Genomic DNA, 21,392 nt, shown 5'->3' on the forward strand with positions numbered 1-21,392 from the left:
CATTTTGACCCGAATAGCAAGTTCACCGTATGAATATGCATTTGAGATTAATTTAATATGATAAGCTTACAGAAACCACCGAGGCGATAATAACCGGCGTTGAATTATTAACTCCATTTTAAAAAATCATAAAAATATAAATTATTTTTACGCATTTACGTCATACTTTTTGTACAAATGACGTAAAAATAATAGAATTATTATATCATACAGTGACAATTAAAATATAGAAATTTATATAACATAACAAAACAATAACCCTAATAAATTATATGTTAATTATTTTAAAAAACTTATTTTACAATAATTTTACTTATTTTAAAATAATTATCTTTTTACTATATAAATGCATTTATTTATTTTATTTTTGTTATAGAAAAAGGAAATATCTTATTTGATATATGACATATGTAAAAATATTCCCTTTTTATATTTTAATACTTTCGATATTCATTCGATGTTTCATGGCGAGCTAGATTGAAAGAACATAGGTTGGCCATCTTTCCTGTATGGCCATCTTACCCGAGTTTACCCTATATTGTTACGTCAATAATCAATAACGTTGAAATATAGGTCGCTCGCGTTATCACATCTCTGTGGATGTTACACTCCGCTATTTTCCGGAAACAGGAGACTTACCCATAATTACCACGGTTACCGGGGACTAATGACACCGACGGATGTATTATTAGTGTACACTCACAGCGCACACCCCGACGGTCTTATCTGGGCCGAGGGGTGACGGCAACAACTCGTAAATTGATTCGAGATAATGTTGTCGTCTTCGGGCTATCAAGTCACACGAGAAATCTGTCGTTCACGACAAATTCGCTTTTAGTGGCCGTTTATTTTACCCCTTCCGAGTTCACCCCTTTGCAGTTTCTTTGCTGTGTACCTCTTTTCATCCGTCAAGATAGGGGAAACGTTTCTATTGTGAGTTTTAAATTTACTCCGTTATCGTGACTTACTTCCACCAGTGTCATACATTCCGAACAGAACAACAGTGAAATAATTCGCTATACAGTGGATATTTTTGATTTCAAAAATTTGATCTGGCTTTTTAAACTAGAGACATAGCGTAAACGTATCATATTTAGGATGAAAAGAGAGAAAGAGAGAGAGAGAGAGAGAAAAAAGAAGAGAAATTGTTGTTGCCTTCTCAATATCTTGCGTAAAAAATCAAAAGAATAAATCGATTTTCTATTACAAGCTTCTGCTTTCATCCTTCAGTCATAAAAGGAACTGAAATAAGACTGAGCTGCTTTAAAAGAGTTTAGATGCTTTTCTTATATACAGTATCCTCTTAACTTTTTTTTCCATAGAGAAAATTTATAGCAGACGATAATCTGTAAACCGACTCCCTTCTTTCTAAACTTCAGCCTAGGCTCAGGAAAACATGTCCATATATTAGATGTGATATTTTTTACCCTGCTAAAAGGCTAATGCTCTATTAATAAATACTTAAAACATCAATTGGTTTTGGAAAGGTTTTGAAAAAAGCTTTTAAAGTCGATTTATTAAATTAATCGAAAAAGCAACCATAATTTCTGACATTTTTATTCCGAAATGATTCAATGACGTGTACATTTTAAGCGGATTTTCGACATATTTCATGTGTCGCGCCTGCGATTATTCACTGTTGTATTGATATAACACACAATATAGTAATATACTATCACGAAAATCTCATATGTACAATCAGGAGCTACCAAAATTATGCAATTTTCCGATCAATTTGGTAATTCATACATTTCAGATTATTGGAAAATCATAATCAACAAATAGTTCATCCTTCAATACAGTTTCATGAATAAAATTATTAGATATTAGCTACAATAGCTGTAATCTCGATATATCATACATGTAATGAATAACTAAAATTCATATTAAATTTCTCACATTGTTAAATATGTTTGTCGACAATCTGATATATATCAAACGACGTCATCGTCTCTTATGAAACAAGTAAAATGAATATTTTCCGGACTGTCATATCACATACATCGTCTTTCAACACGTGTATGATTACACGAAAGCAGCAAACGCTATCGCGCGGGAAATATGAGAAATCGCTACACGCACACCGCTTTGCGAGACGTCACGTCCATAAACATCCATCGGTCTTTTTGAATGTAATCGACGGTGAAAATATTTCAGGAGCACCGACGGAACTTTATCTTCGATCCCGTTTTCAAAGACCCTATATTCCGCCCCCAAAGCAGACAGAACCCGCCGAACGGGAAGAGGAGGAAAAGAAGGTGAGGCGTTCAATGTTTGTGTATTCGAAAAAGGCTTCAAGCTCATATCACGAAATCCCTGAAGTGTTACGTCGTATAACATCCCACTCGTATCTCGCATTATTAGAATCTAAGCCCTATCGCATGTGGATGTGCGTAACAACCCCCTATCTATGCCATTCGATCGATAGTATCGTCTTCAAGGCCACCACGGTAAAATCTTTGAAATACTTGAGTAACTTGTACGCTGGTAAAAGTTATTCAAATGTTTCGTCGATGAGAATTTAATTACAAATTACATTATTTTAAAATATATTCTTGTACGTATAATTATGAAGAATTATTATTATAATCCATGCTCACGTTATTTTTAGCGCGCAATATTTTTGAGATATTTTTGAGATGTACAATCTCAGGTAGGAATAACGTGTATCGTACCCACCGTTTCGCTCAAGCTGGTGATAGTAAATTAAATCTGATGGATTATGAAGCGAGTGAAGACGAATATATGCATAAGAACGGTTTACATTTGATTCGCCCGGAATATCTACCTGGCTGTTTGTATCGTTAACCAACTCCTATGCAAGAGTAAACGATTTCATAATGGAAACTCGCGGTTGATATTTCAAATGAATCGTGACGTCTGCCTCTGAAGTGGATTACATTTCAAGAACCAATCATTCCGCGCCGCGCGTATTTGCCGAGGGCTTATTAAAAAATCCGCGATTAGCTCGCCCGAAATACGTGATGTGACGATTATACCCAAGCAAACTATAAACGGCACGAACGCGACTTGGTTTGTTAACAGTGCAAATATTTAAATGTCATAATTAATATATCGATATATCCGGCGCTTTAATACTAAATGTCTACGTCAAATAGAGGTCTTGTTCGCTTGAAATAGTTTCGACCTGTTTGTCTTTCCTGACCGCGTATGTTCATAAATTTTACGATTGACCAAAAATTTTTAATGGACAATGCACGACATCACACTGTACATTGTACAACTTTTCTTGACTTCTTTTGGAAAGTGTCGTAAGACAACCTCAGTTTCGCTTTACGATCTTATTGCCTATGTAGATCGAAACCGGTTAGAGTCGAAAGTTGGAGGAGTCGCTATATATTCAAAACGAAAATTCCGTGGTAGATATCTTCCGCTTAAGTGACCAGCGAGGCGCGTAAAGCCAGCAAATTCTGCCTCGCCTTTCGCTACGGAAGCTGGATGCACCTTTCTCAATGGTAAAAGTAGTCGAACCATTGAAAGTTTAACGCGCCGTAAGCACGTAAAGCCTTCTTCTACGTAACTGTATCGAGCACATGCAGCTTTTTCCTCCCGTCCGGCCCGAGATTGTATCGGAGATATGTGCGTTATGAGCCAGCAATAAATAAGCAGCTCCAACTTTTACACGTAACAATGTCAATGCAATTCACGGTACTCAAGTTGGATCACGTTTTGATCGTCTCTCTCGATCGCTACAAGAAAAGGAACTACTAGCAAATTCTATATACACGGTGTTGTTAAAAGTTATCTACAAACTTCGTTCAATGAGCACAAAGAATAAATAAATCTTAAAAAAAAGACAATTTTTAAAACATTATTATGTAATTTTGCATTAAACAAATTATTTGATAAAATTAAGTATCATGCATTATTGGTTTTGTTTGATGGATATCATTGAGAATACGGAAAAACTGAATTCAATCTTTTTCGAATTATATCTACTACATTGCTACAAAATGCGATGAAGACAGTATAATGACCTGGGTTCTTATATAGGCGGCGATATTCGTAATATATTACAGAGAAAATTCTATTCCCTTTGGCATTATACGGGAGGGATAAGTCGTTATGGGGGGAAATGTAATTCCGAACACCTGAAGATATTTTCTAGTCCTTATTTTCTGCCCAGTCTCGAAGGAACGATTGCATAAAAACTTTCACGACAATTGTCTAACATCGCTTATTTTCTTTTCCACAGGTTTTTTTTTTAGCAAATTTAATATCGATGATTTCTTAACAAAAATTTTTGATAACATGCCAATTATTTTTGTTAATTCTTCTTAATTTTTTTACACTAAAAATGTTTAATTAAAATTCTATTCAATCAAATATCTCATGAAATAAAAATAAAAGAAAAATTAAAACGAATATTTTATATTATATCTCTGCGTGTGAAACCTAATCTTTCCGAATCCCCTTTTATTTCAAATCGGTTATACTTCAGAAATTCAAAATGCACCAATAATATCTTAACACTGAAGCAGCATTCTTTTATTTTCTTAATGAAGAGAACGAGTAAGAGCGTGCACTACATCTTGTTACGTTATCTGTCATTTTAGAAATCAAGCGTACTCCGCATTAGTGGTAATCAACATAGCTAACGAGCGTTTTCGAATCAGCAATTAATTTCACATGTCCGATCTAAACGAGACAGCCTTCGGTATAACTGATTCATCAATTAAATCACTGTAACGATGTATCATCTTCGCGATAAGTAAACGACAGAAACACAACCGTTATTGCAAACTGGTCCAAACTTGCTTCGAACTTAACGCATTAACTTACCCTGTTTGAGAAACATTACCTTTTAATATCACTATAATTACACTACAGTATGGGCAAAGTTGAATAGTATTTACATATATTTAACATAAATATGTATCCAAATATACAATACAAATAATATACAGTATTACTTTTATAAGTAGGATATATTTTGTATTTTGAATTACATTTTTCGTAGCAGCTAATATTTTCTTTCCAGAATATATTTTATAATTTATCTTCTTTCCAATATATATCGTTATTTTTCTGAAAAGAGAGAAAGAAAGAGAGAACATCACGTTTTCTCAATTTAGAACGTAGAAATCACAACTGTCGACACACACACAGTCAATTCTCAACTTCAGTTATTAAATTCTAAAATACTTTGTGATTTACCTACTTTCAATGGTTACATGACGTTAAACACGATGTTGATTGTACTCGCAAATCAATGTTAGAAAATCCGACATTCATGAACTTTTTTTCTGTGGCTAGCTCGACATTCGTTTAAGAATTCGAAGACCCGGCATCGATAATTGCGCTCGGCACCAATGTGTTGATTAAGACTCAGATCAATATTCGATTTAAATAATATATAAATGTACACGCGATAATTCTGAATACAATTGGAAGGCGATACTCTCCAGATCGATTGTGTGAAGTCCATTTGCACTTGCCACGAACGAAGTCTTTATCGAAATGAATTTTCACGCTTCTCTAATTGATTTGCCAATTGTAATAACAAAGTTATATTAAATGTTTTAATTCTACATTATATTTCATCATAAAAGAATATTGAAGTTATATTTAAGAAAAATAAAGATATCTCTGTAAAAAGAGAAATAATTACATATTTTAATAAATTTTAATAAAATTAATCACATTAAATTGTCGATATTTTAGACTATGTCTGTTTTTAAAATAATAATAGCACATTTGTTTCAATTAATTAATTAATTAATTGAAGATAAATCCTTTTTAATTCAGCGTTTCCGTTCTGGGTGGTGACAGCTTGACAAAGACTAAAATACATTGGAAAGAAATTAAAATTGGCAATGGCAATATAAGTTTAATGGACTTGTAAATGGACAGCAATCAAAATTGGCAGTCTGCATCCGGTAAATGGATGTAATTGCATGGCTAGACAGTAATCTCAAAAAGAATGTTGATTTAATATCTGAGTACACTTCCTTCGATACAATTGTGAGGCCGAAAAGGTATACATATAAGAAACGTATGCATATAAATTATAAGAGATTCAATTACGAAGAAATTATGTATAATGACGCAGCGCCAAATGACAAATTGCGGAGTATCAGTGTCACGCGACACTCTATAAAGATTCAAAGAATCTGTTTCACGTAAATCAACGTTTGACTTTCGCATTCTACAGTAACCCAAACGACAATCGGTTTATCGATGACAAATATCGAACGATTTTTGACTACCAACCATTTCAGAGCTTCCACTCGACTCGGCTTTACGATCTCGTCCATCCAATAAATGGAGTAAACATCGACTACGATCAAAAGAAACCATGATCAAGAGTATCTGTCTATCTGAATTGTCTCTACGATATCTCACAGAGGGTTACGTTGTCAACCATATTGGTGTATCCCCCATTTCGCCATACTGCATTTCTCTTCCTGACATTCCTCGTTCCATCATACTTATTTTCTTCATATATTAACTGAACACGCGTGTATCGACGTATGTTCTATTTTCAACAAAATGTTGAAATAACTACGTCCCTCTTATGCCAAAACCATGGATGTGATTTTATGACTAAAGGAGGAGAAGGAGGAGGCAATCAAAAATTATTTTATAGTTAAATTTAAATCTGAAGTAAAAACTGATATCTGCAAAAAATTTTCAAAAATGTTGATCTCACAGAATTATCTAAAATTGTGAATTTCCAAAAATCGAATCGCACATTCATAGTATTGGCATAAGAGAAACGACATAAGATTTTCCTCATAAAGTTTTTGTAAGTATTTTTTCTTCAGATATTGCACATAATATATATATACTTGTGTGTGTTAATTTATTATTATTTCAAAATTATATTTTAAAATTGTGTACAATTGATTTCGATCAAAAGGTACATACAAAAATTGTTATATTATAATTTATACTCTCTGTATGTATGACAATATCTTAAGTTTATTAGAAATGTATAGGCAGAACAGATATCAATTATCGTATTAAAGTAGACGAGGAGTGTGACATTTGTATTGAATTAGACAAGAACTATGCTTCATTCCGAAGTGCAATACATTAACAGCCGCGCCGGGTGTGCACTTGTAAGCGCATTATGCATTTGACAGTCGTCCAGAGACATATAACATCACAGCCGGAGAGTAATGTCCCTTTCTCTTCTGCTCATGCAACTTGCCAGTGTTTAAGCTTGCAGAGAACTTTCGCGCGAGTTTCGCGAAAGACATCGACCGATTTGCAAATGCTGACGCTCCCCGTTAATCATAATCCATTCTAAACAAGTTTGACTACAGCGTTAATTGCAAATCGCAATTATCTACGCCAAGAGTAATACACGACAAGTGCCATCTTCACCATATACACGCTGCGAATAATTAATTCTTGTCAATACAAGACTTGCTGTTGTGTTAGTGAACAATAATATTAAATGGCTGTGAGGCTTCTCTTTAACAACACATTATCAAGTTAAAACAGCACATTATCAAATTTCGATTATCTAAGTAAAAATGGCCAGAAAAAATATATTATAAATCAAGAAACGCAATATAATCATATCGCGTTCTCTTAATTTATATACAATTCTTTTTTTTTACTTTCTCTCTCTCTCTCTCTCTCTCTCTCTCTCTCTCTCTCTCTTTATTTCTTTCTTTCCAATCGCGGTACTCGATATCAGAAAACGAAACAAATTCAATTAAGGCAACAAGTCTTTCGCAGCCGGCGCGATATTCGAAAACGGCCTGTCATTGTCACGAAGCGACGACCACCATGCCATTGTCGCCCGTCGTATGTAATATCATTGCAAAGTGGAATTATTATGGCGGTGAATAATATTTCGCCGGGATTTCGGTGTGAAACGCACGCTCATGCGGTCGGATCGCGTGACAGGCTACGTCAAAAGGACGAATTACGTGACCAAACGACGTGTATTTTCGAGACAAACGAGGCGTGTCGTTTCGTTCCCTCGCGAAACTGTCGGCCATCCGGTCACTGTGGCAACAACGGTGCGAATAATAGTAATTCCCGGCATAATGGAATCGGCCGGTTAGGTAACGGGGTTATCGAGACTGAAGTTATTCGTATGGTCCCTGGCTCTACTCGGCATTGCAATTACGTCGGTACACCAGTTGCGTTTAAAATATAACGTTACGTAAAATAAATGCGTCGCTGAATGACTCGTTAATACTTAACGAGATGATATAGTCAATTGTTTTACGACAGATTTTTGTGTATTCAAGTTATCGAATTCAAAAATTAACGAATTGTTTGAAAAAGAATGTGCTCCAATAGCGGTTTCAGACGATATGTTCAAATGCGATACGACGCCACCGGTGTCATGTGAATGAATGTATGTTAACGACGTTCTAATTGTATATGACAATGCAGTAAAACTCGACACATAAATGTAGCATATTTGCATTCGTCGCATATTCGACAAATAATCACGTCGCCTGGAACCTGTTTAATGCGAATGTCTGCATAAATTACTGCAGAGTTTCTAAATCAGTGGCAACGCAGAATTTCGGTACATAAACGTGATATTAAAAAGTAACAGAAAACACAGAGTCAGCGTATAAATTTTGCAACTCATCCAGAATGATTCCTTCCGAGTCTCTATAATACAGGAAGATAGATACGGCTTAAAGTTCAATTCAAAATATATAATACAGTCATAAATTGTGCAAAATAATGAACAGTTGTGAGTCGATAAGTTAATATTTTAAGCCAAAGTATAAAAACGGTAAAAACCGACGTAACGAGATGACAGTGTACAACAAAAGTTTATATTCATGTGTGATATAACAGAAACTGTGCCCTACTGATTATTGTATCCCTGGAGTTTACTGGATTATTGATTTTTATTAGCTGCGCGATGCCTGCAGGCTGCTCAATCCGCTGAAAAGCCGTTTTCATCGAAACTGCTAATTATAATCCGATCATTATACGATTCCGATAAATTTGTCATAAAATCGCTTGCCGCTCATGCGGTAATTATGCCAATAACATTACGATACCCAAAGAGCTGGAGTCGTTTGTATATTTCGTCATTTTTTTATTATCAGCCTGTTTAATATTTAACTCGTCCATTACCGAGCACTTAACGTTGTTTATGATGGAAGACTGAGTGTCGGCCCAGTTTAATTCTTTTTATTTCGGATTACGTCGCTTCGTCAAATCATTTACGCGATTCCGAGCTTTCCCTTTGCATTAAATATTTGGAGAACAGCAACATCGTTCTATTATTCACACCATGCTATTTTATCCAATTATTATTATGGCAAAAGAAAACTGTTACACGCACCTTGAGCTCAGGAGACTAGACAAAAGCAAGAATAAGATAAAGAAAGCAAGAAATAAAGAGACAAAGTAAGAGGGATAAAAGAAGAGCAGTCGTTGAAGCACAACGGAGGTAACAGAAAGGAGAGAGTGCATAATGTAATGAAACCATCTCTCCTCCGCGCCGCTCTGGATGCACCTGTGAATATTTTTCCGTCTGCATCGTGAAATACAGATATTCAGGAGGCATCTGCTCCCCCCTCCCCCTATCCCGTCGCAACCTAAGACGCGACTCTCCTTATAAAACCGAACTTCGACAGTTCTGCTCTTCCCTGCCATTCTCCCTTTTCCCGGTTGCAGACTTCGGGAAAGTGGTACGTGGGCGAAATTTCAACGTGACGGGCATACAGTGTCCTGTACCTCGTTCCACTTCAACTGCCTCGTCCTTCGAACCCGCATCGTTCCTTCCCTTTGTACCCTTTTCCCTCGTTTCACCACGTGAATGGTCCAAAAAAGTAAAAAATCCGCGTAATAATAGTAACACGTAAATTCGATAGATATTCATCAAAAATTGCAATATTATGTACGCACGTGTAGCACGCATAACGATAAACGATATTAACACAATACCAATTATGTAAAATTATACGCTTCAAGTTCATGTCCAAATTTTACAAAATTTTTTAATTTCAGAAAACAATACTTTAAATAGTTTAAATAAAAGATATTTGAAAAGATATGGGACTTGACGGAAATAACAAAGAGGATAATAAAAAATAATAGTACAAAGAAACAAATTGCAAACGATAAGATCTCATTCACAATTCGCAGTTATCAGCAATCGTTGCAACGACGTGTCTTTTAAAAGGATATTTTTACATACATACAGATTGAAGAGAACATCATGTTTTGTATAAGAAATTAAATGAGTAGAAACGTTATATTCAATTGTATAAAATTAGTATAGTCCATTTCTCCAAACTTGATATGTAGTTGATAGAATTTTAATTCAGTCCTAAAGAGTCATAAAGTTTCCGATGTGTTTCCAATACATCATCTGACAATTAAATAGAAAAATAAAAATACGAAAATATGTCAAATTTTATTATACGAAAATTGGCTAATAACTTCTCTCCGTTTCAATCAGAATCAATTTGAATTACAACATTTCTTAACAGAACTCTTGAGAGACTGATAAAATGCCCGATATTCGGAAAAATAATTTAACTCACGGAAACTTGAAAAATTTCCACCTAAACCTAAGAGAATCGCCAGACTTCTTTTCGAAATCAGAAACTTTAAAATTCTCTTCGTGGAGGAGGTCTATCAATTATATCGAAATTCTAAAAAGTAGGATGCTAACATCATAGAGATGTTGCACTCGTAAAAACAAAATTAAGCAAAAGTCATTACGATACTCACGTTGATTGAAAAGTATCGATCGGCAACATGTATTGAACATTGATTTCAATGTCCCCCCTCTTTCTCCGAAAAAAAAATTTAAACCTTTACTTTCCATTCCTCATTGCAGCCTGTTAGTAACATTTTAATTAATTTGCACATATGTCATTTTATATACTTATATGTAATGACTCTGACGTCTTAATTGACGCATTCAAAAAAATAATTTTTACATATTTCACCGTTCATAAAATGCATAACGTATTTACATCCAACGCGTAACAAAAAATATCTGAAATTGATAAAAATTTATCTTTTACAAAATTTTTTAATGAATTGAACTGGATGTAAATCAATAAAACTGAACGGTTATAATTAAAATCTCTCTTGAATATAGGTCAGGTTCTATAATTAACGTTAAATTATTATATAATTTATTACATTTTTTTTCTAATTCTATCTTCAAAAAGACACAAAAGAATCACATTCCAATTTGAATAAACTACAATGAATATTGATGAAAGCAAAGTGACCTGTTAAAAAGTTCACGTTCAACTAAAAACAAGAAAAGAGAAAGATGAAGGGGACTGAAGCAGACAACAAAGAAGTGAAGCGCAGCAGGACAAAACGTTCGATGAACTCCTTCCGAACGTTGCGTGATCGAAGGTTTTGCAACTGTCATCGTTTTACCCATCGTTTTACACGACCGAATCCCCGAATAGAAGCCTGAATTGCCGAAGTGGTCGTGCCTGGAAGGGAGGCTCTGAATCGAAGATTAATTGCACGATTCATTGGGTGCTGTGCAATGACACGGGATCGTCATGGCTCTAAGCAGACATGATGAGACACTTTCGCCATCGCTGCAGACGGACCGAAGAACGCGACAACAGGGGGGGAGAGGGGGGAGGGGACAGCCCCGAAATTGTGCAATAGAAATAAATGTCGTTTTGCTCTCTCTGTGATCGCGGCCGAGTGCACAATTTCACGCAAATTTAGGCGTCTATACGGACCGCGACAGTTCGGTTACCACTCTTCCTCATCCCCTCGTAACCTGTTAACAATAAATGTAGCTATGCGAACCTTTCCGCCCGCTTTCTCTCAATCAAACCTACATGTATTTCTCGTTTAAGCTGAAAACGGTGTAAACTATATTGTAAAAATCGGATTAAAATACTTTTACTCGCACATTGCATATCCATTGTGCCTTGAAATCTCATTTATCTCTCCCTCTCTCTCTCTCTCCCTCTCTTTCTCTCTACGATATAAAATATTTACAAATTTTATTTGACGGTTAACGTTTTAATGTCAAGAGAACGGGCAATATAAATTAGGACTCGGGTAAACGCGAATACACGAATATTTCTGTAATTAATCACTTCCCGCACTCGAAGGCGTATACGACTACGTTACGGTAAGTCTCGAAACGAAAACGAGCAGGCGTAAATTATGTCGACGAGGTACTCGATAAATTTCCACGGTAAGTATCAAAGTTCGCTTGTGCGCAAAAGAAAACGCAACACCTGTTAGCTACGTGCCGCTGCTTATGGCATTAAGGACGTGCTTTAAAATGATATGCATAGAGAGACCAATTGCCATGACGCATTTGCAGCATATTCTACGTACCTTCCTCCATCTAGTTTTTATACATCTTATGCTTTTTCCTTGACTACGATCGAAATATCATAATACGTGATATGTAATAGTGATAGTAATTAAAAAATGTGTATGTTGAAAATTTCTTATTAATCAACACTAACAGTCAAGTGCTAATTGTAATTTTTTTTAATCAGACAAAATTAGATATAAAAAATCAATATTAAATAAAATAATAAAAATATCAAGTTAAGTACTTCAAGAAATAAGAAATAATATTCTGAAGAATTATTATTCTGAGTTTGAATAAAGAAAAAGTTTCGATATTTTTATAGTTTTTCGCTTTAACTATACCACATGAGAAAGATAAAATTGAGTTTTTAAAGCCAAACGGAACAAGGTCGCAGGCACTTTACGAAAAAAGAGATCGATAAGACGAGTCTATACGAACGCGCGGAGAGGATCCATGAGGATCCGGTATGTTTGCAGCGACTGTAAACATACTTGGGATCAATTTAAACTCAGATGTCCGCAATCAGGGGGTCGGCGGGTGTACTTTGAGACGGCCACGCGAGGGTCCGAAAAGGGAATAGAAAAGTTCATCCTGCAGGGTGTAGACATACGACGCCAAGTTGGAAGCAAGTAACCGTTCGTTATTGATCTTTCTCGTCCCTTTTACTTTGCTCGCTTAACGCCCCGTGTTTTTCGTGACGTTCATCTGATATACTCACTGTCAATAACGAGACAGATAAGCATTTTCAATCATTAATTAGTGCCTATCACATGTCCGCCGCGTGTGAATATTACTGACATAAGCGACAGAACAGAACTGAGCACGATTATAAAATTAATTATAAAAATTAATTTTAAATACATCTATATTTTTCTTCATTTACATTTTTGTGTCTATAACATTCTGTATTAAAATATAAGAGACTATTTTTCTCTTATGTATATCCTAATATACTATATGTACTACATATTTTGTAAGAATATCAAATCGTAGTCTTGTAAAATAATTATAATTGAAATAATTATAAGAAACTTATAAATAAATAAAAATATAATATATTTTCTTTTTAATTTATTACCTTGAATATTTCGTTAACATATCATCCCGAAATTTAATATCATATCGCGAAAGGACACAAACAACAACTACATGTATGCCGATTTTTCTATCCATTGTTGCTGAAATTTGCTCTCGCATTTTCCAGTATTCTTTCTCACAGCGCCAGGTTCAGCGGCAACAACTGTTCAACAGTTGTTACAGTTGCCTGTCCGCTGATGCAGGTTCGATACTCTTTTTGAACTAGCCGCAAAAAAGAATTGGCACAAAAGCCGCCCGAAGAGGAAGCGTATTCACGCTCGCATGATTGAATCGTCCATGTACCGATACATTTCCGATATCGATCGTGGCAAAAGCAAAAATTCCGTGGCATATCGAGTATTATGGATACCCTTGTAATCATAGCCCCTTGTAGTCGTAGTCCCTTTATCAACATTCCATGTGATTTCCTACGCACCATTTATTGTGATAGAGCAAAAGAGTTCTTTGAACGAGCATTATAAAACGTACGGCCATTAAATTTGCAGACTTCTCCAATTCGATCTTTAATGAATTTTTTAACGATGTGCGGTACGATCCACTTTTGTCGAGATCTATCGACAAGAGGTAGGCGACGTGCACCGCTTTTAATAAATTCTGCAACTAATGAGATTATTCTTTACGACAATGAATATAAAACTCAAGATTATAATATTCGCGACGTAATAATAAAATGGGGATCAGTTTTAATCAAAATTAAAATCATTTTTTGGACATTTTATATAATATAATTATAAAATATCCTGGCATATTTTATAAATATGTGCGGTCAACGTTTCTATGTGGAAAAAATAACAGGTAAGCTGCTAAAACATTTGCTGCTTCTTGCCAAGGCAATAATGTATAAAATACATAAGTATCGATGTCTCGCGGCAGCGATACTTGCAGCTAGCGAAATGCGGGCAGTATTATAAATATGTCAATGATAAATCTCGCCATTTACTGACCGAAAGAGAGAGAGAGAGAGAGAGAGAGAGAGAGAGAGAGAGAGAGAGAGAGAGAGAGAGAGAGAGAGAGAGAGAGAGAGAGAGAGAGAGAGAGAGAGAGAGAGAGAGAGAGAGAGAGAGAGAGAGAGAGAGAGAGAGAGAGAGAGAGAGAGAGAGAGAAAGAGAGACTGAATCGATATATCGGGGCATCCACTCTCGGTGCGCAGGATCGACGTCCGATACCTCGTACTGCGAACGCATTCCGCGACACATAAATAACTATTATACACACGGTCCGCCATTATATTTCAGCACACGTAGACGCATTCGCCCTCGTTGAATGTCTACCACGTCGCCACGAATGTACAGTAATCCGAAGGGGTGCGATCGTCGTCGAGCGACGACGTTTAGTGCGCGGAGCAGAATTTCTTATTGTCCGAGCGACGTCGGAGAACGATTTATGTGGCTATATTTCGTCTTTCGATGAAGAAACTGCCCGTCCTACCGAATCACGTTTATTTCGTGATAGATCGTGAAGGCGAATCATACACGATGTGTTACGTGAGTTGATCTCAGTCACATATATTTTATATTTATTTACAATAAGTTTTTGTGCTATATTAATCCCGTCAAAATTTCTTAGAAAAATGTCAATATCAGATTAAGTTTTCTTTCTAGAAAACAAAATAAAATTTTAGATATTATCAGATATTCAATTGTTTCTCGCAATATTGTGCTAAAGAATCAATTGTCCTTCTCAATTTGACAAAAAATATTTAGATCAAAAATATATAAAAATTATTAAGCATATTTTAGTTTTAAAAGTCATTATATCATGTTTCGTGAACTTAAAGAATTATTTCGAAATGTAGTTCCACTTTGTCGAAAAGAAATAGCAAATCGGAGTTAATTCTGTCGCGCCCTTTTATATACTTAATTGCTCAAGGCGACAATATTTTTCGTTATACAATTCTCTAGACAATTCTCAATGATATTTTTTCTTAAATAAAAACTGCTCACCGTGATTCGTTTCGAAAGAAAGCACAACCGCAAAACCAGTGAGCGAAACGTTGGATCGGTTACTCGCAGACTCGATCGAACTATAATCTCCTGAATAGATAACAACTGGAGCAAGAAGGATGATGTGATAGCGAGGAAGAGAGAAGAAAAACGCGAAGCCAAGTAAAAGGATGAGGAAGAGAGAGACCCTCAGAAGGTAAAGAGTACAAAGTTAGCGGGAGAGGATCGAGACTCGGATACAACCTCCCTTCATCCTCATTCTCTCACCTTGCTACCAGCGCTCCCTCTCCGGCTCTCCCTCCCCAGCTCCCTTCCGGGCTCCAACGTAACCCGCAATCGTTAGCGCACCCCTGATAGCGAAGGAAGAATAAAAAGCTGTCTGTGGAAGTCGGCTGGGAACATCAGCTTTTCTACGAGTATCTAGAGGGTGTATTTTTTACAGCGCTATCTAGTGCACCCGCGAACCGTGTACACGGGAGTAAAGTGAGGTGAATTCCTCTTATAGCTGGGGTCGTAAACAGCCTGCGAACGCTCGAAAGAACCATTGCGATGCAGTGATTAACCCTTAACTTGCGGTAAGGTTCAATCAAACCTCTCTGATATCTTACAAAGTATTCACTTTTTAATTTCACTACTCTTTTTATCACTCTTAAAGCATTAGTTATAGTATATTTTTTTATTCATTGTAAGTAGTGAACAAAGGGCTAACGCTTATTTACCTATTAGCATAATATAAAAACGCGTTTGTCTTTCCGCTCGTTCTAACAGTAATTATTATTCTTTATGTGACTATACGTATTTCATACACATAGTTTGTTTGTATCATATATTATTTTATATTTCCATTCAATTCTTCTCCTTATTCTGTGTCTGTAATAATTTCTAACTTTAATCTAGCTTCGAGTTAAAAATTTTCAATGTTTTACTTACTATGTGAAAAACATAAAATCCGTAAATACTACCGTAATAAATGATTGTTGTGCGTAAGATAAGTGAGTCGAAAAAAAAAGTTTCGTAGTCGGTTTAAGAAATTCGCAATAAAATTCTAGCATAATCCTATTAACTATTCCGCAGTCGCGCGCAGCTTTCGGTCGATGAAGCGGCTTCCCGTATGTTCACACCATGTTCCATCCGCGACAGAACATTCATTTCCCATGTGAACCATGGCTCACCTGGTGCATTCCCTACACCAACTATGTGTGACCTGCTGCAGCACAATGTAGGTGTCCTTGTGCATGCGTATGTACATGCATCTTCGCTCTCTCTCTCTCTCTCTCTTTCGCCTCGCTGTTACGATAAATCATAACTCGCCGAGTTTCCTTTTTGCATTGGCCGAAAAGAGTCTCGGCGGACTGGAGGATTCTTTTGAAGAAGCTGATGGGACAAAAGGGGTCGTATTTTTCCGAGGAAAATCATTTCGTCTGTCAATTCGCTACAACGCTACGAATGAAGGAATTCACGATGAAACACCGCCGACCTATGAATACAAGATTTCGAACACAAATCTAATCGTTGATATTGACATTCATGATAGATACCAGCAATTAGACGATTAATTTAATAGTTGAAATGATTTTTAGTCCCATTACCTAGAAGTAATTTTATTATCTCTAAGCAATTTTCACAGTTTATCATTTTACTTACGAATTAGTAATTTTCATTGTATTGTTAATGTACATGTTTGTCATAGACGTCTTGATACAATGAGATTAAAATGTGTTTACGTAAAATTAAGATAAGTAATGGAAAAGCTGCTTCGAACTGACTTCGTAAGTTTCCTTGACAGTAAAAAACCGAGTTTTCTTTGATTCCCGATCGATGGGAAACTCTTTCAAAGTTGCATACTGAAAATTAACATGAAAGCGACTAAGCAATAATGCAGCATCGAGACCAGAGCGGAGATGGATAATATTCAATTTTCAATTTGCATTTCCCCGACGGCTGCATTTTACAACCATAATGATGAACATGCATGTGGACATGTCCGCGCGTCTATATTCTCTTGTACTTACGCATAACATGATACACTCATGCATACACGTATATGGAAAACCTCCTGTGGGAACAAACATGCGTGCTCGTATGCTTGCCATGCATATTGGTATAAATCGACAATTGAATTAAGTGCAGCGCATGCAGAGGAATGATTCGTACGCGACGATTGTTTCCTTCCTAATTCAATCGGGAGAAAGAACAGCGGCGGCATAAAAATCGGATTGTGAAAAGTATTAAATCGAATTTAGCGCGGGGGCGGCTTTTGCAATATTTTTATATCGTCGTTATTACTATCGCGAAAGTTGTCGATAAAATAAAGCTCCCTGGTACTTTGTGCTCTCAAATTGTGCCTCGAGGGCTGATTTACCAAAGAGTACTAATTTCGCGATATTGCAGAAGAGAAAATCGCAATACAGAAAAGATTCCATTGTGTGCAACAAGAAGCGTTTAATGAAAAATTTCCATTAACAATTTATATTACTTTTTTGCTAAAGATAATATCAGTGCATTCCTGTTATATCCACTAATGAAGACGCTGTACCAACAGGTGGATAGATTTAAAGAGCAAATTAGATTAAGATGAAAGATTTGTATGTGTCGAAGAAAATATAGTAATAGGACATGAAAGTACATCTCAGTGATTCAAATAAATTAATTACGATGAATTGAAACAGGAGAAAATGAGTCGGTGATTTTAAAATTTTTGATTCCTCATCTATCTTCATATCCACTATATTACCAAATTGCTGGTCCCCAATTGCCGAATCAATTACGCTTGTTGCGCAATCGGATATCGCGTGAGATGACAAACTCGGAGATTGCAGATGAAATTTCGAACTTCTCATTATCACACAAGCAACCTGTAATCGTCGGAAATGCGCTTTACGTTCGAGCTTAGAAACGACGCATCGGGAGAAACTTGGCGTGAAAGGCAAGAGCGAGTAGAAAGCTTTTCATTCTGCAGCCGTTGGCGCTCGTAGGAATCCAATAATTGATCGAACCAGATATACATCAACATTTAGCTATAGGATACACACTCTAACGTACACCTTCGTACATCTCTGCTTCGTCTATGTTTCTCGGAAAAACAAGAGGCAGCGAAGGAGCACGAGAAATCGCCGTAGATTTATTAAAGCTACAGCTTGGTTTTTGGTGTCTCTCCGTTCAGACCGATATATTCGAAGTCATCGAAGCGAGCTGATATTTAACTCACACGAAATTGACGAAAAACGCTTATCAAATCTCACTATGAATATTTCGTTCGAAGAAAATAACAATCTGTACGATTCTCAATATAAATAGTAAGAATATTGTAATATTCCATCTCAATTCAATCAGCGAATGAAATCTGTAAATATACCACTTTTGTGGTTATTATAGCACTATATTTACCGTAAAGCAAAGTTCTTCTGCCCGAGAGAAAATGGCTTCTTTTTATATTTCTTATTATTATACATACATTTCATAATTACATAAAAGACTGTTACATAATTAACTTGAAAATTTTTTGCTCAGGATATATACACCCCTACAAATATAAATATATTCAAATACGAATATACTTAAAAAGTGAAAAAGCTATCTTTTCTAAAAAATCTTTCTCTCTCAGCCAAGATTTTGAAACATGTTTTTTATACACTGCGTGCTGAAATAATTTTATTAAGTAGTAAATAAGAATCTGTAACGAAGCGATAATATATATTTCGATAAGAACGCTAGACACGCACATCGATTTTGTTCGCGCGGAACGGTTTAAGTCATGCGTGTAAGAGCTGTCGTAAATCTCAGAGTGTTATGAAGCGATGGTTCCTCTAACGAGGAGGCAGCACACGTAAGCGTTCAAGCAACTACACATACGATCGTAGTATAGTTACGAAGCATGCTGTAAACGTCAAACGTCGCAGATAAAGAAGATATTTCGCAGCGGTCGTAGTCGACGAGAATGGCGTCGTTAAAAGAATAGCGAATGCGAATCTCGGCGAAAGTATCGCTCGCGAATAGAGAATTTAGATCGCAAATATTTTTAATAGATTGGAAAAACAGGATTTAGCTCGAGTTATAGTAAAAATCAAATCAAAAATAAGAAAGTAGTGAAATATTTACATGACTAAATGAATATTATAACTATAATTACATAAAGACCGTTTTATACCACAGTCTTTGTTATAAATCTAAAATAAATATTTCCTCCTCTTTATCTTTTCTCAATATCTTATTTACTTCTTAATATATTTTAAATATTTTGTTGGAAAGAGAAAGATAGAAGTAAACTTCAATTATGTCTCATAATCTATGAAAGTCATGCAGTTTTACCAGACATTCGTTATATTTCTACAGCCAACTTTTTAAATAATTATAATAATACTAATCCTATTATTCATTAGTCAATAAATTAGTTAATAAATATATTAATTAAATTTGTTAATACCTTTTTATTCATCTGTTATTCCCATATTATAAAGTTTCAATAAAGAGAAACTTCTTTTAATTGTTTTATACGTTAACTCAATGCCATTTTTAGATCATCAGTGATATTGTACAATACGAATTGTCATCAAATAGTATTGATCGCGAAAGAATTCTTTTAATCTATTGTGGAAAAGACAATATGGTTAAACGCCTTTCGTCTCAAGAATCGCGCGAGGTCTCTTCTCGACCAATCACACTGATAAGCGTCTTTTCGCCGAATGTCGGCAATGAATCTTGGCTCGGTATGTTACGGCGTAGTTCTAAGATTAACATTGATTTAAATTACAAATTTAACTACCCCCTGGGTTCATCCTGGTGCGAAACACGCGCAAGCATTCTGGGTCAACTAGAAAGGTCTGGTAGATGAGACGGTTAAAATGGACGAACTACTTAAAACAGTCTCTCTCTGTCTTTCACTTTCTTACTGTCTTTTTCCTCTCCTACCTCTTCCTCTAGCTAAAGAAAAGTAGTAAGTCCGTGGTGATGAGATTGTTCGAATAGCTTCCCGCAGATACGCTGAAACATTAATTCCGATAATAGCATTAACCGCGTGCCTCTGCGGATCTTCGATTCTCTTGCACCTTCCATTTTCGCGAATTTTCTATTAAAAAAAAGGACAAGCACGAAGGATGCCTCAATTTATCTCGACCGATTTGACTTTTAAAGAAGTTCGTCGAAATTTTTCTGTTCTTTGCAGTGAGAAGACTGTCGTCTTGGAAATCATCTTGCGCTTAACTGGCTTGAAAGGTATTAATATGGATATTGATTTAATCGCATTATTCATCGCTATCTGTGAACACTACTGTAAATTAGTATTTTACACGCATCCTTATAACATTTCTGGAAAAAAATATGATTTCGCTCACGCTCTTTGAACGTAACTTGTAGATATTAAACCATAAGTTATATTTTTGCAAAAACTCCTTAAAACATGAAAAATATTATCTTGATAAAAAATAGCTAATTATCAAATATTAAAGTTAATTGCATTTTGTAACTTACTTATCGATCCTTGAGTTGACATGGAATATCATCAATAAATTAAATTTTATCAGTCACGAAATTAACAAAATTCGTTGATATTAAGGAAAGCTTGCAAGGTAATTTAATACAATTATAAAGCTATCAAAATATATAAAATTATATTATTCTTAATGTCACAAATTAATTAAAAATACCGGAAAATGTCGCTAACGCGATATAAAAAATACCAGTACAAAATATTTATAATTACTATTCAAGTTACTTAGAATTTAAAATAATTTAAATAGTTTAATTTAATAATATTTAAATCACATAAATAGGAAATAAAATTGGCGCATCTTATGATTGAATTCTCTACTCGAAGACTCTTAGAATTTTTCCTTTTTTTATTAAAAAAAATAATAAACATCGAGCACAACCTTAATATGTGCAGGTTTGAAGGTTTTGCCACAACATCACTCTACTAATCTTGCGAATTACTCGATAATAACCACCAAAACGTGCTTATAATCGTATCCATAGTGACGAAAGAGACAGAGAAAGAGAGACTGTTGAATGGCAGATGTTTCGATTATTATCTCGGAAACTCGGAATTTGCTGACATACACACACACACACACGAC

The 21,392-nt window shown here is 35.4% G+C and overlaps 2 long non-coding RNA genes across 6 annotated transcripts in view; one reads left to right on the forward strand and one right to left on the reverse strand.

Moving 5' to 3' along the window:
• Positions 1-21,392, reverse strand: part of LOC139770772 (uncharacterized) — a 114,489-nt gene that overhangs the window by 35,797 nt on the left and 57,300 nt on the right. The gene's annotated exons all lie outside the window — the stretch shown is intronic.
• On the forward strand, positions 15,659-19,398 carry LOC139770709 (uncharacterized). Its single transcript, XR_011717807.1, has 3 exons — positions 15,659-15,896; positions 16,396-16,540; positions 16,662-19,398. It is a non-coding gene; the product is annotated as an uncharacterized lncRNA (long non-coding RNA).

The sequence above is a fragment of the Temnothorax nylanderi genome, unplaced genomic scaffold (assembly GCF_030848795.1).
Source record: "Temnothorax nylanderi isolate EJ_2023f unplaced genomic scaffold, tnyl_v1.0 TNYL_tig0032_pilon, whole genome shotgun sequence".
Taxonomy (NCBI): domain Eukaryota; kingdom Metazoa; phylum Arthropoda; class Insecta; order Hymenoptera; family Formicidae; genus Temnothorax; species Temnothorax nylanderi.